The sequence below is a fragment of the Carex rostrata genome, chromosome 11 (genome assembly GCF_964058835.1).
Source record: "Carex rostrata chromosome 11, lpCarRost1.2, whole genome shotgun sequence".
Lineage (NCBI taxonomy): Eukaryota > Viridiplantae > Streptophyta > Magnoliopsida > Poales > Cyperaceae > Carex > Carex rostrata.
This window is the reverse complement of record NC_135928.1, coordinates 5,112,261-5,125,136: the sequence shown is the minus strand read 5'-3', so window position 1 is coordinate 5,125,136 and position 12,876 is coordinate 5,112,261.

The window sequence follows — 12,876 nt, the reverse complement described above, 5'->3', positions numbered from 1 at the left end:
CGGATGATCAGAATTCATTAACTCAAAAGATCTCCTTCTGAGTTAATGCAGAGGATACGAATTCGTTCCAATACATTCCGCGCAAATCTCAAAGCTCAAATAATACTGGCCCCTACGTCATTCCCGAATAGACACCGGACACGTCGGTCACGCAAAATATGAGATATCTCAGAGGATACGCACTCGAAAGAAATAGGGGGTAGGAATATCGCCTACGGCATATCTCGTGTTTGTTCGGTACCCAATATTATATTTTGAGAAAGGTTTGTTTGTTAGTTAGATCAAGTTGACAGAAAGGGAAGAAAACACAGGGTTAGGTGGCTCTGTTGCTGAGCAGGCGATTGTAACTTGTAAACCCTACGAAGTACGAACACACCAACAAATGTTATGTGCACAAAATGTTGGTCCCCCCAAGTATCTAGGGTACAATTTTAAAAAATGGACGGTCCAGATTAACTTAGCTGGACCAAGTCTTGCACCTCAGGTACCTGCCGTGATACGGATTCACAACTACAAAGGTACTTCGAAATATTATGTGCACAAGTCTTGACCGTCCATTTGGCTTTTGAGACTTTTAATATACAAATGTTGGTCTCATTAAATGCTTACACCGACCGTATCCCACTATCACTACGCTTTCTTCATTTTGGATCTGCATTTTAACGAGTTAAAATAATAAATGCAACAAGTTGTCGTTGTTTACTTTTAATTATCTGCAATTTAGTTACTACCCTTGGACGAAGTAACATTTTTTTTTTTTATATTTGATTCAGTTAAACTCCTTTGTAAATTAGAGGCACTGCATTATCAATCGTAAAGAAAAATATGTCATTTCATAAAAGAATGTAGTTTGATCGTTTGAGAAACACCGCAAAACGTGATATATAGTTGTTATATCATACCATGATATGTGTCATGAACTCACATAGAGTTATTTATTTTATCTAATTGAAGAAATCGTAATGTTTGTGTAAGTAATTATATAAAAGTTTGAATTTTCAATTAAATGAGATTCATGATCAGTTCGATCTATAATGATAAGGCGTATCGAAAACACAATGAGAGGTAGAGGTTGGCCACGATTGACATGGAACGAAGCAATAAAAAGGAACTTGAAGAAGTGAAATATATCTAAGAAGTAGGTTTCGGACAAGAGCGCGTAGAAACTAGTGATCCGCGTACTATAACCATGACCTAGTAATAGTTAGAGATTATTTAGGAATAATATTATAGGTCTTACTTTTACATTCAAATAATAACTTTAAGGTTTCAATGATTTAAATCAAATTAAAATTGGTTTTATTTGAATAAATTATAATTCTATTTGGTACAGTGTTCAGTTATAAATCCTTATTTTGTCTTGCATCGATTTGTCACAGATTGAAGATGTAACCATCAAAGCCAAGAGAAAAAAAAAGTAAGCACAATTTTGTCACTATTTAAAGACGATTTTCAATCAAATATACATAAAGCAACGTATTATTATTACATTAATTTCTCAAGTTTTGTTTAGAATTGTTTCTTTATAATTTTGTAATAAATTAATGTTTTGTTGACGTTAGTGGTGTTTATGTCATCATCAATTCATAAAAGATTTTCATTGGCCGATTCAGTTCATTTCGAATTAAAATTTGCACTTCAAAATTATTCTTCGATTCAGATGAATATAAATTGAATTGGATCACAAGCCAGACTGTAATTTGGTTAAGCTGTTTAAAACCGAAGTTGTCACACCCCGCGGCCACGGGTCGCAACAGTCTCCCGCCGTAAGCATACAACGCCGTGTATGCTTACAAGGCTACTCACAATTCAAACACAACCACAAGTAATATAAAACGAGTTTCTAAATATATAATCAGAGTACACAGTCTGGTCAGAATATAATACAACAAAAGTATCTCATCCGGATACTAACCATGAGGCCTACCCTAAATCTATACAACAAAACGAATCTAGGGTCATGTAATGGTAAGCTACTAGGGCCTACTACTTGCGTGCCTCTCCGGAATCAGTCGCACCAGTACCTGTAATATAACCCGAAGGGTGGGGGTGAGAATAAATTCCCAGTGCGAAATTTGCCACAGTTTAGATTATTGGACTTGCAATCAAACTCTATATTCAACAATGAAACCCAAACCAAAACAGTTCAAACAGATATATATTCATAAATAACAGAATGCCAATGCTCGACAACAATTTATCAGATGAATCACAGTTTACGGAATTTCCAAGATGAATTTCAAACACAACAGATATTTTGGCTTAACTCAATTCATTAGGGCTTGTAGCAATTACAGATGTTCTTTCGAGCTGGACCCTTTATCAAACCCACATATGTAGGGTTACTGACACCTACAGATGGCCAACCGAGCTGGACCCTTTATCTGACACCCATCTGTAATCGCTTGGCTTAACAGTTATTAAGGTCTGGTTCAAATCACATAAAGAAAATCCTTTTTAGAATCGTTTCCAATATTCGTCATATTCAATTGACCGTCCAAATGCATTAACACGTAGGAGAATGCCACCGAGCCATAGACGTTACACACTAGTCACCCACGATTCCAATTCACACCTCATAACATAATCACCCTCCCTCGTCCCAACCGGTACTGGGAAACATTGAGGGCCGTTCACTTAAGGCCATTAGGATCCTGGGAATCAAAGCCAGTATACTGCCCGACTTTGCAAATTCATTGGATCCAAGTGCTTAACTTCGTAAATCCATTCACATACATATCCAAATCGTGGTGACTTTCAATCAAATCAGATCATAATAGATCGACACAACCTACAACCATACCAGCATGCAAATCACTCAAGTCACATCAATTCGAGTTTAATTTGATTGGGCTATGCAAATGCTTTACACAATTCAATGATGCAATCAATGATATTCAACATGACAAACGAATACACAGTTTAATTCCTGAAAATAAAGTATCAAACAAGTCCAAGAATTCCGCACCTGAATACGACGAGTGTACCGCTTAAATTATGGTTCAGGCATCTCGAAATGCCTCGTAACGTCTTGCTCGACCGAGCCTACACCTATATTACACGTATACTAGGTTTAACATTGGTTCATGATCGAGAGGTTTACTCGAGTTACTTCTAGGACTTATACCTTCTTTAATCAATTCCTATGTTTTTGGTATCAATTCGTTCGGTTCATTATTTCTTACCAAAATCCTCTAAAACCGCACATAATCTTATCTAGGTCCTCTGGACCATACAAACTCTCCATTTGGTAACAATTTAGGTACCAGTGTTCGCACAGAATATATGCTACAAAGTTTCAGTATAGCAAGCTATACCTTTTAAACCTTTGTTATACTCTGTCAAATCAGATAGCAAGTGCACTATCCTATCGATGAGTATGCTCAGGTATCGATCCACAGGGACGGAAGAAAATGACCGGACTTATCCTAAAATTACTTGAGATTCTAGAAGTAAGAGAAAATTGGTTTGGTTTGGTTCTGACAATTCTAATGATTTATGACAAGTTTAAAAATGCAATAAAAAGAATTAAAGTTGTTTTCAATTAATAAAAAGGCGTTTCCAGGGTTCAGATTTTATTTCTGTTCAGCCCCGAGGCATACGGCCTGTATGGCTTCCCATACGGCCCGTAGGGGACCCCGAGTTAATGCTGCAGCTACTGTTTTCTGTGTTGATACTAATGTTTAGGGTTTCTATCGACCAGATCTAGATACCTAACCTCAACTTTCGCATTTTGGCCTAGTACCCGATTACCGGACTCAAATACTTCCCTCTTAGATGCGTTAAACCTCAACTTTCGCATTTTGGCCTAATTTATCTAAGTTACTTGTTGGTTTACTAAAAGTATCCAAGGACTTTCGCCTCAAGGAAAGTTTCACCTTTCGGGTACTCCTTGGTTTAACCCTACTTCATATACTTTATTCGGTTGGATTAAATGTCATAGACTTGGCTCCTAACACTTAGATGTGCGCATTCATCTAACGGGATGACTAATCAATTCAAGCAAGCACAAATAAAGCAATCAAAATACTACTCAACAAAGTTAAAACAAAGCATTCAACACAAAATCCAAGTAGCATGCAAACAAAACCAAACTAGAAACTACATCTTAGCCCTAGAAACAAAGTAAATTAGCTACTCATGTTCATAAGATAACACAAATAACAGAAGATAAAAGAGTTCATGACAAAACAGTGGAGAAATCCGAAGATCCGTTGCAAACTCGCGTTTTTCACTTCCCTTCCTCCTCTCCTCCTCTTGTCTTTTGCTCCAAGAAAGGTTGTCCAAGTTCCAGTGGTGAATCCCCCCTTTTTGGTGAGGAAATATCTCATTTAATGCCCCAGATCGCGCCCCAAAAGGCTTCCTTTTCGGCCTCCTTAAATTATGATCATTTCATATTCCAGCTGGATTTTCCGAATTAGCGCCCTACGGGCCGTAGGGGACCCCGTACGGGCCGTATGCCTGTGCTTTGTCTTGGAGACTTTGTGCCTCTGTTGTGGAACCTTATGTGTAGTTGGGCAGATCCTGTACGGGCCGTACAAAATGTCATATGGGCCGTATGAAAAGTAGTCAGATCCAGTTTTTTGCCATTTTTCCTGCAAAATACCAAACAAAGCATAGCAGTACCACATTTCATCGAAATATAAGTAAAAAGTCCACATTTATAGACTTTAAAGCACAGGTTTCAGTGTAAATCAGGGTTGTAATTTAGATATAATATGGAGATATCAACCAGTTCTCTATTTTGGTTCTCGTAACAGTTCGATTTACCGTTTGGTTAAACCCTAATTTGGTCAAATCTCAAATCAGTCGTTAAATGTTCTAGAAATTCAAGATCAGGAGGCAACCCTACCGATTACAAGTCTAATTGGTTGGGTTATGCCCAGTTTCAATTTTGGCACGAAACCCTAGAAATCCAAAATCAACAAATCGGAAGAAATCGGGAAAAAGATTGACAAATAAACAAGCAAGGAGTGTAGAGGAACTAATCCTCGAGCAATTCGAACACAAATCTCGAGTTTAAAATGAGAATCTGAGAAATCGAGAAAATTCGAGGTTTAGAAAGAGAAAAGGAGAGAAAAGAATACCGAATCAGGGAGTTGGAAGAGATTCACGGGCGCTTACTCGGTTCCAGTTTCGATTTCTCGTAACAATCGGGGGTCTGAGAGGAACGGGAAACTCTCTCGCTCTTTTTCTCTCTCTCGGGTGAAAATCACTTAAAAATGGGGAAAGAAATGAAGTGGAAGAGAGAGAGAAATCGGATTTGAGTTTTAGGGTTAAATCACCCTGAGTGCGGACGCACCCATCCTCAGTGCGGGTGGCTTCACCCGCACTCGGCACTTAGTCGGTTTTCAAAAAATGAACTTTAACACAGAAATCATCCGCAGTGCGGGTGGCTTCACCCGCAGTGCGGGTGGCTTCACCCGCAGTGCGGGTCACTTCACCCGCAGTCGGAACTTGGTAAATTTTCGACATAATTTCAGGAAAAGTCCGAGCCTAGTGCAGATGCATTCCACCCGCAGTGCGCGTCAATCCATCCGCACTGAGGACTTAGAAGAATTTCAGAAAAATTCAGGTCAACACAGAAATTCATGAGTGCGGATGCACCCACCCGCAGTGCGGGTCAACCCATCCGCACTCAGCACTTAGGAAATCTCAGACCAACACAGAATTGCATGAGTGCGGGTGCACCCACCCGCAGTGCGGGTCAACCCATCCGCACTCAGCCTCTAAAGTTTCAAAATCTCAAAATTTCAACGCGGTTTCGATTCACACTTAACTTACTTACTTAGATGAACCTTAATTAAGGTTTTAAACTCCTATTTTGTTAGCACGATTTTCGATTCTTGCTTTTAATTCATTTGAAATTAATTATAAAAATTTCGTAACGTAACATAAGTAGTATGAACATTTTTAATTTATCCTACAAATTTAAGTGCTAACTAGATAAGTAATATTTACTAATACTTTAGCTCATTTAATTTTAAAAATTAAACCGTAACAGAACACCGAACTTTTATAATTTTCAAACCGGACCGAATCAATTAAACCGAACAACTAATTTTTTTTTTAATTCAATTCAATTCAATTAAAACCAAACTGTCACACCCCGAAACATGGGGTCGTGCAGTCCCGCCATGAATATATAGTCTCCTATATACTCACAAGGCAAGTACGATGTAAACCTAACATAATAACGGTTTACAACCAATCTAACTTACCATTTAAGTAGTCAAAAATCATATTTATACAAATATGATTTATATATTTTCGACATATACTCACAAACATATAATACCTATTTCCAATACCATTTCAAGCACATTTAAAACATAATAATCTATATTAACATAAAGTATGTATATTTATGTCGTATTTAGGGTTACAATCAACATGACATGGTCCGATAAGAGGCTATACAACAAAATACCATGCGATGGTTTAATCAAACACCAAAATGGACACATTGAGTTGGCATACCCTAAATCTATCCGGATTATGCCTCACTTGTCGAGCTCGAGTCCCTTTTACTCGCGTTTACCTGAAACACATTCAATCAAATAAAATTCCCCGAGGGGGATGGGGGGGGGTGAGAAAACTTGTCATCCGTTTCCTCAGTGCGGAATTTAATTAGGGCTACTGGATTTGTAAGAAATCCATTACCAGAACTAAACACACACCGCATTTGAGTATCAATTCAATTATGCAATAATAATGAATGCACATGCACCAAGAATAGAATCAAATGAAATCCAACTCATATCACATTCAAAAGCAATCGAGAAATTCTCAGAATTTTCTGGGCTTAACTGATAACTTACCAAGTCCGGTTATAAATGATAGATATCAACTATCTATCGTATCGGGCTTAACCATTCTATTATCTGGTTTATAGTCGTACATTCATATCAATTCATCAATTCCGATTTATGGTCGCATATCTCGTGATTATGCAACGGATCATCACTCTTATCAAAGAGTGACCAAATAAACATTCAATTTACCACAGTTTCACTACTCCTACAATCACAATTCAATTTCCCTCACCCAACCGGTACTGGGTCAATTAGGGTCATTCTCCGTATGCGCATATGGGTCCTGAATCAAAGTCTAGCGTCGACTCTAGACTTTGCAATTACAATTCATTCATTCAATTCAATTCAATTAAGTACTGTGGTTCCATTCAATTATCAGAAACGATAGAACAGAAATCGATAAAACCATACCAACATGCTAGATCATCACAATCATATCAATTCAATTATACTATTACTTTTCCTCATGCAATGCGGCGAATAATGCTTTCAAGCAGAGATTCAACATGTTAGTATGCACAATGGTTCAATTAGAAATCCAATAGGTATATATATATATATATATGCACAGTTATTTAGTTCAAAGAAATACAAATCAAAACAGATCCCGTGAACCCCCGCACCTGATTATGAAGAGCGTATCTCGCACTTATGGTTCGGACGTCTCGAAAGATCCCGCAAAATCTTGCTCAACCAAGCCTACACCTATATTAACATATATACTTAATTCAATATTTGTTCGACGATTGATATGCTTACTTGAGTGATATTATTTTCTATATACTTTCCTTAACATAATCCATTTAACTTTGTATCCACCTTCTTGGTGTTAAAAATAGAGAGCGCTATTTGAGAAAGAGTAAACAAGAACACAAAATAAATGAAAACAGAATTATAGACAGCAGCCCTAAATTCTGACACTTGGTTACTAAAATTGCAATAACTTTTTATAGGAAACTCCAAACAACTTGAAACTTGAACCGCTAGAAACTAGACTCCGAGACGCATCAAATAGACTCTTCACTTGTCCAGAATGATTTAGAATTGCCCATTCAAATTAGCTCCTTAATCAGCCTAAAAATCTGCTCACTGTGCAGTCACGAATTTAATGGTAAATCAAGTTTGTTCATCAACACTTGCTATTTTGATTCAATACGTTGGACATTATAGAATATGCAAAGTTCACCTTTTAGAATTCCAATTGAACAACAACATGCACAAAAGAGGGAACAAAGAAAAGAGATCAACTTATACCAACTTGGTCTCCTATTTATTTATTCTTGAGTAGCTATCTGTGCTCACAAATTATTAAATTAACTTCAAAATAATAATTTCTTCTATTCAAATTTATTTTGAAAACATTACTTAAGTTTAATACATTTTGCAACTAGTATTTCTATGAAATTCCCATTAGACAAGACTTATCCTACAACTTTTTACATCCTGTTACAAAGAGGTCCCTAGCCAGGGACTGTTTTCTAAACAATTTTATTTTCTGTCACCAATCAGTCCCTAAACCTTGTCAGACCCGAATTTTTACACTACAAACCCTGTCATTTACCAGAATTGGCCTAGAGCTGTTCAGAATACTGGAAATTTACAGAACAGACCCTGAAATGTTGCAGAATAACGCAAAACTATGCAGAATGCTGAAAAATTACAGAAATGACCTTGGGCAACTCAGAATAGCATACCAGTATACCAGAAAATGCTGAAACGGAATACTATTAAACTGGAAATCAATACCAGCATAGAGAGGAGGGTAATTTTGGTTATTCAAAGTTGTATAAATAGGTTAATCAACCCTTCAAGGGTAATCATGACTAATTCAGAATTTTAGAAGGAAAATCAAGCAATTGTTGACAAGTCATTCAAGCAAAGGAAATTTAATTAATCAATGACATACGTAGGTTGAGAGAAGAGGTCATCAAAACTGATTCAATCCATTTCAAATTTCAATAGGCAAACTTAATTTAACACGAGAGTTTCAACTGATCAAAACACTCAAGCCTTAGTAGTAACTATAAAATTTGCAAGGGCCGGTTTGAATCAAGCACAACAACACTAATTAACTTCATGAAGTCAAGAACATTGCATAAATCGACAATGTCACATAAAAATTCAGATTTATCAATTTTCCCAACTACACAAACCCTAAATCAATCATAATCAAAATAATTTCAGATTTTAAGAGAGTGAGAGAAGAACTTACCAATCAACACCTTTGTTTGTTGGATTAGACTAGACAAATCAAAATATTTCTCTAATTTTCGGATTTGAACCAAACCCTAGATAGAAAATCAAGATTAAGATAGAATTGAGAAGAGAATCACTAAATTAACAACCTAGAAGCATAATGGAGATAGATTACTCATCATTTATACAAACATTTCAGATTTGAGCAAAACCCTAGCAATGGAGATAAAATTCAGATTTTTGATGAGAGAGGAGAGAAATGGAGTACCAATGGGGAAGCTAGATGGCCACTAGAAGGAGAGATTCTCAACAATTTCCATTCTTTTCTTCAATTTCTCAAGGTTTCTTGGTGGATTTTTGAGAGAGAAGAGATGATCTCTCCTTCTCTTTCTTTTGGCAGCAAACACACAAGGGAGCAACGAAGGGAGAGAGGGGGTTGAATTGTTTACATGCATTTTGGACATTTTTCAAAATAGACCCTCCACTTGTTTGATATTACTAAAAGAAGAATATACATATATATATATACAATTTAATTTAACAATTAGGCTTTTAATTCAATTTGCATTTAAAATTTTATTATATATATATATATATTTTTTTTTTCACGGTGTTACACAAACAAACAAAACCAGTTAAACACCCTTAAATCCAAGAAAATAGAGGGGGGGGGGGGGGTCAAGGTTTTAGCATTCAATGATGGCGCATTCCTAACCAAATATGTGAAAGTTGAAAGCGACACAAAATTACAAATTAGACCCCTAACCTAGAGACATGGAGGTTTACTACATAAAATATGGCCACAATGCGTGATCGAATATGACATAAGCATATTCTCTCTTGTTTGCGCCGTTGGATTGTTCAATTGAATAAACGAGCAGATCCAAGGGATGAAAAGACCAACTACCAATCTGACGGGGAAATTAATTTGGCGCAGCTCTGCCCGAAATTTTTAAAAATACCATTTTTTTAAATTATTAAACCAAAACATCAATTTCGGCTGGAAATTATATTTTTCGCATGGCCGCTTCCTGGGGAAGCGGGCACTTGGAACCGGGCCGCTTCAGGGGGAAGCAGGCACTTATTTGGGCCGCTTTGGGGGCCAGCGGCCACATTGATTTTGCTTTTTTTTTTTTTTTTTTTGAAAAACAGAATTTTTTTGTATTAAAATATTAGAAATGTTGAATATATTTCTTTGAAAATAGATGAAATACAATATAATTTGATTTATTAGAAAGACTGCAACAAATAACCCGGATCAATATTTTTCAGGCCGGATTTTTCGCGGCTGTAAGAAAAATTAATATATTTCTTTATGTGTTATTGGAAAATAATAAAAATACTTAGATTCTGAGTTATTGATCCCGGTTCAAAAGTCACTTCTAGGTAATCCAGAAAATATTGTGATCCTTCTAGTACATTTAATTTATAAAAAGTTGTATCTATTTTTGAAAAAAATCAAAATCAAAATCTTTAATTTATTTAATTTTTGTTTTTCAAAAAGAATTATCAAAATAGATACAACTTTTTATAAATTAAATGTACTAGAAAGGTCACAATATTTTCTGGATTACTTAGAAGTGACTTTTGAACCGGGATCAATAACTTAGAATCTTATTTTTTTTATTTTTTTTTCCAATAACACATAAAGAAATATATTAATTTTTCTTACAGCCGCGAAAAATCCGATCTGAAAAATATTGATCCGGGTTATTTGTTGCAGTCTTTCTAATAAATCAAATTATATTGTATTTCATCTATTTTCAAAGAAATATATTCAACATTTCTAATATTTTAATACAAAAAAAAAAATTCTGTTTTCCAAAAAAGAAAAAAAGAAAAAAAGAAGAAAAAAAAAAGGCAAAATCAATGTGGCCGCTGGCCCCCAAAGCGGCCCAAATAAGTGCCCGCTTCCCCTCGCAGCGGCCATGCGAAATTTAATAATTCCAGTCCAATTTGGTGTTTTGGTTTATTAATTTTAATAAAATGGTATTTTTATTTATACCCTAATAAAAAATAAAAAAATCACCACAGATTTCAAAGAATTCAAGAAATATCAGGACGTCAAATGTCCCAGCGGTCTCAAAGACTAAGAGCCGCCCAATAATTATGCAACTCCAGTTTAAAATCCTTCAAATAATTTTGCGGTCCCATTTATTTTTTTTAATAATTTCAATTGTTATTTTAAAAAACTTTGATTGACCTGAGATACAGTAAAATTCTTGATATTTATGCCAATTTAAAAATCATAACAATGGAACCGCAGAACTTTGATATTTGTGCCAATTTATTAAAACCTTGGTGCCATTTACAAAAAAAAATATATATATATAACAATGGAGCCGCAAAATCAGTCTAGGAGGCGCAGGGGCATAGGACGACTCTTAATTTTTGAACTGCATAACAGTTTGACGGCCTGAGTATTTTTCAAATTCTTCAAAATATGAGATGATTTTGTTTATTTTTTTTTATTAGAGTATAAATAAACATTTCGGGCGCTGCTGAGTCGATTTTTCAATCAAATGGGTTTTGTACGAGTCAAAATGTCCCACGTACAAAAAAGAGAGGTTATAAATAAATATCGTCGACTTCATTAATTTCTGAATGCGAAACAACATTGATAGGCTGAAACTCATGTCATCACATATTACATACCGAAATTTTCATTAATAACATTAAAAATAATTAAATTAAAAAAATGATATGATTTAATCAACTTTTATAATCAAACAGTAGATAATCCAGCGGAATTACATAGACCACTTTTATTTTTTCACATTTAATTTTCGGTAGCCCCCTGCGAATACTGTTATCAGCTTCCTTAATGTTTTTATTACTTTTTGCACTAAGTGTGTAATTAAAATTTGACTAAAAAAATATAAATTTTTTAATCCATATTTGTCTGTTGCGAAGGAATAAGTTGGGGGTTTGCACTTAAAAATGAAGTTCTTCGTGCAACATCCGAAATGGAATTTGCTTCATAATCAGGTCCCTTTTGTATGAATAATGATTTTAACGATTAAATAAAATTGTCTTAGACCCGCTTACTAATAAAAATATGTTAGATGTGATTGTGCGCTATGGATAAAATTTTGGAAAACTAATTATAAATTGAGTAGGGTTAAAAAAATTTAAATGCTACCATTATTTTCGACTTTTCTACTCCAATCATCATATTTATCTTTATTTTTAAAATTCAAACAGTCGATTCGAACTGTTCAACTTTCCATTCTTTTAACATTTTAAAAATTGGCTTTTAAGCAAGTCAGGACTAGCATTTTTTTCCTTTTTTTATTTTTATTTTTGAAGAAAGTAGTTTTAAAGACCACCACTTCTCTATTAACATGTAGAAACTTACAGAGTTCATATGATATCAGCAAACATAAAAACGCAACCTCCCCCAACACACACACACACACTGTTCTTCCAACCACCTCAAAGGTCAAAATACCCCTAATTAATCCCCACTTAATATCCATCAAACAAGCAGCATCAAAAGACCCAATCCAATAAAATACAAATAGTTTGTTCAAAAATGCCTCTAGACTCTGGATAGAAGCATAGTGACAAACAAATAGGCCGATTAATTGGGCGATTAGTCGTTGGCGGTGATCAAACCGTCATAAATTTTTCCGACTAATTGACCGATTATTTCCGATTAATTACTTGGCGGTACCCTGTTCGTCCGACGACCGTATACCGTTATTTACAACACTGGTTAGCTCTAACATTTTTGCAATTTTAATTGTAATTCCATATTTAAAATCAATTCCTGAAGAACTTGTCTAACCAGTTTCGATCTTCCTCATTTCAAATTTCCCACTTTTTTTATTTTTCCAATTAAGTTCGATACTCTAGTTTTAAA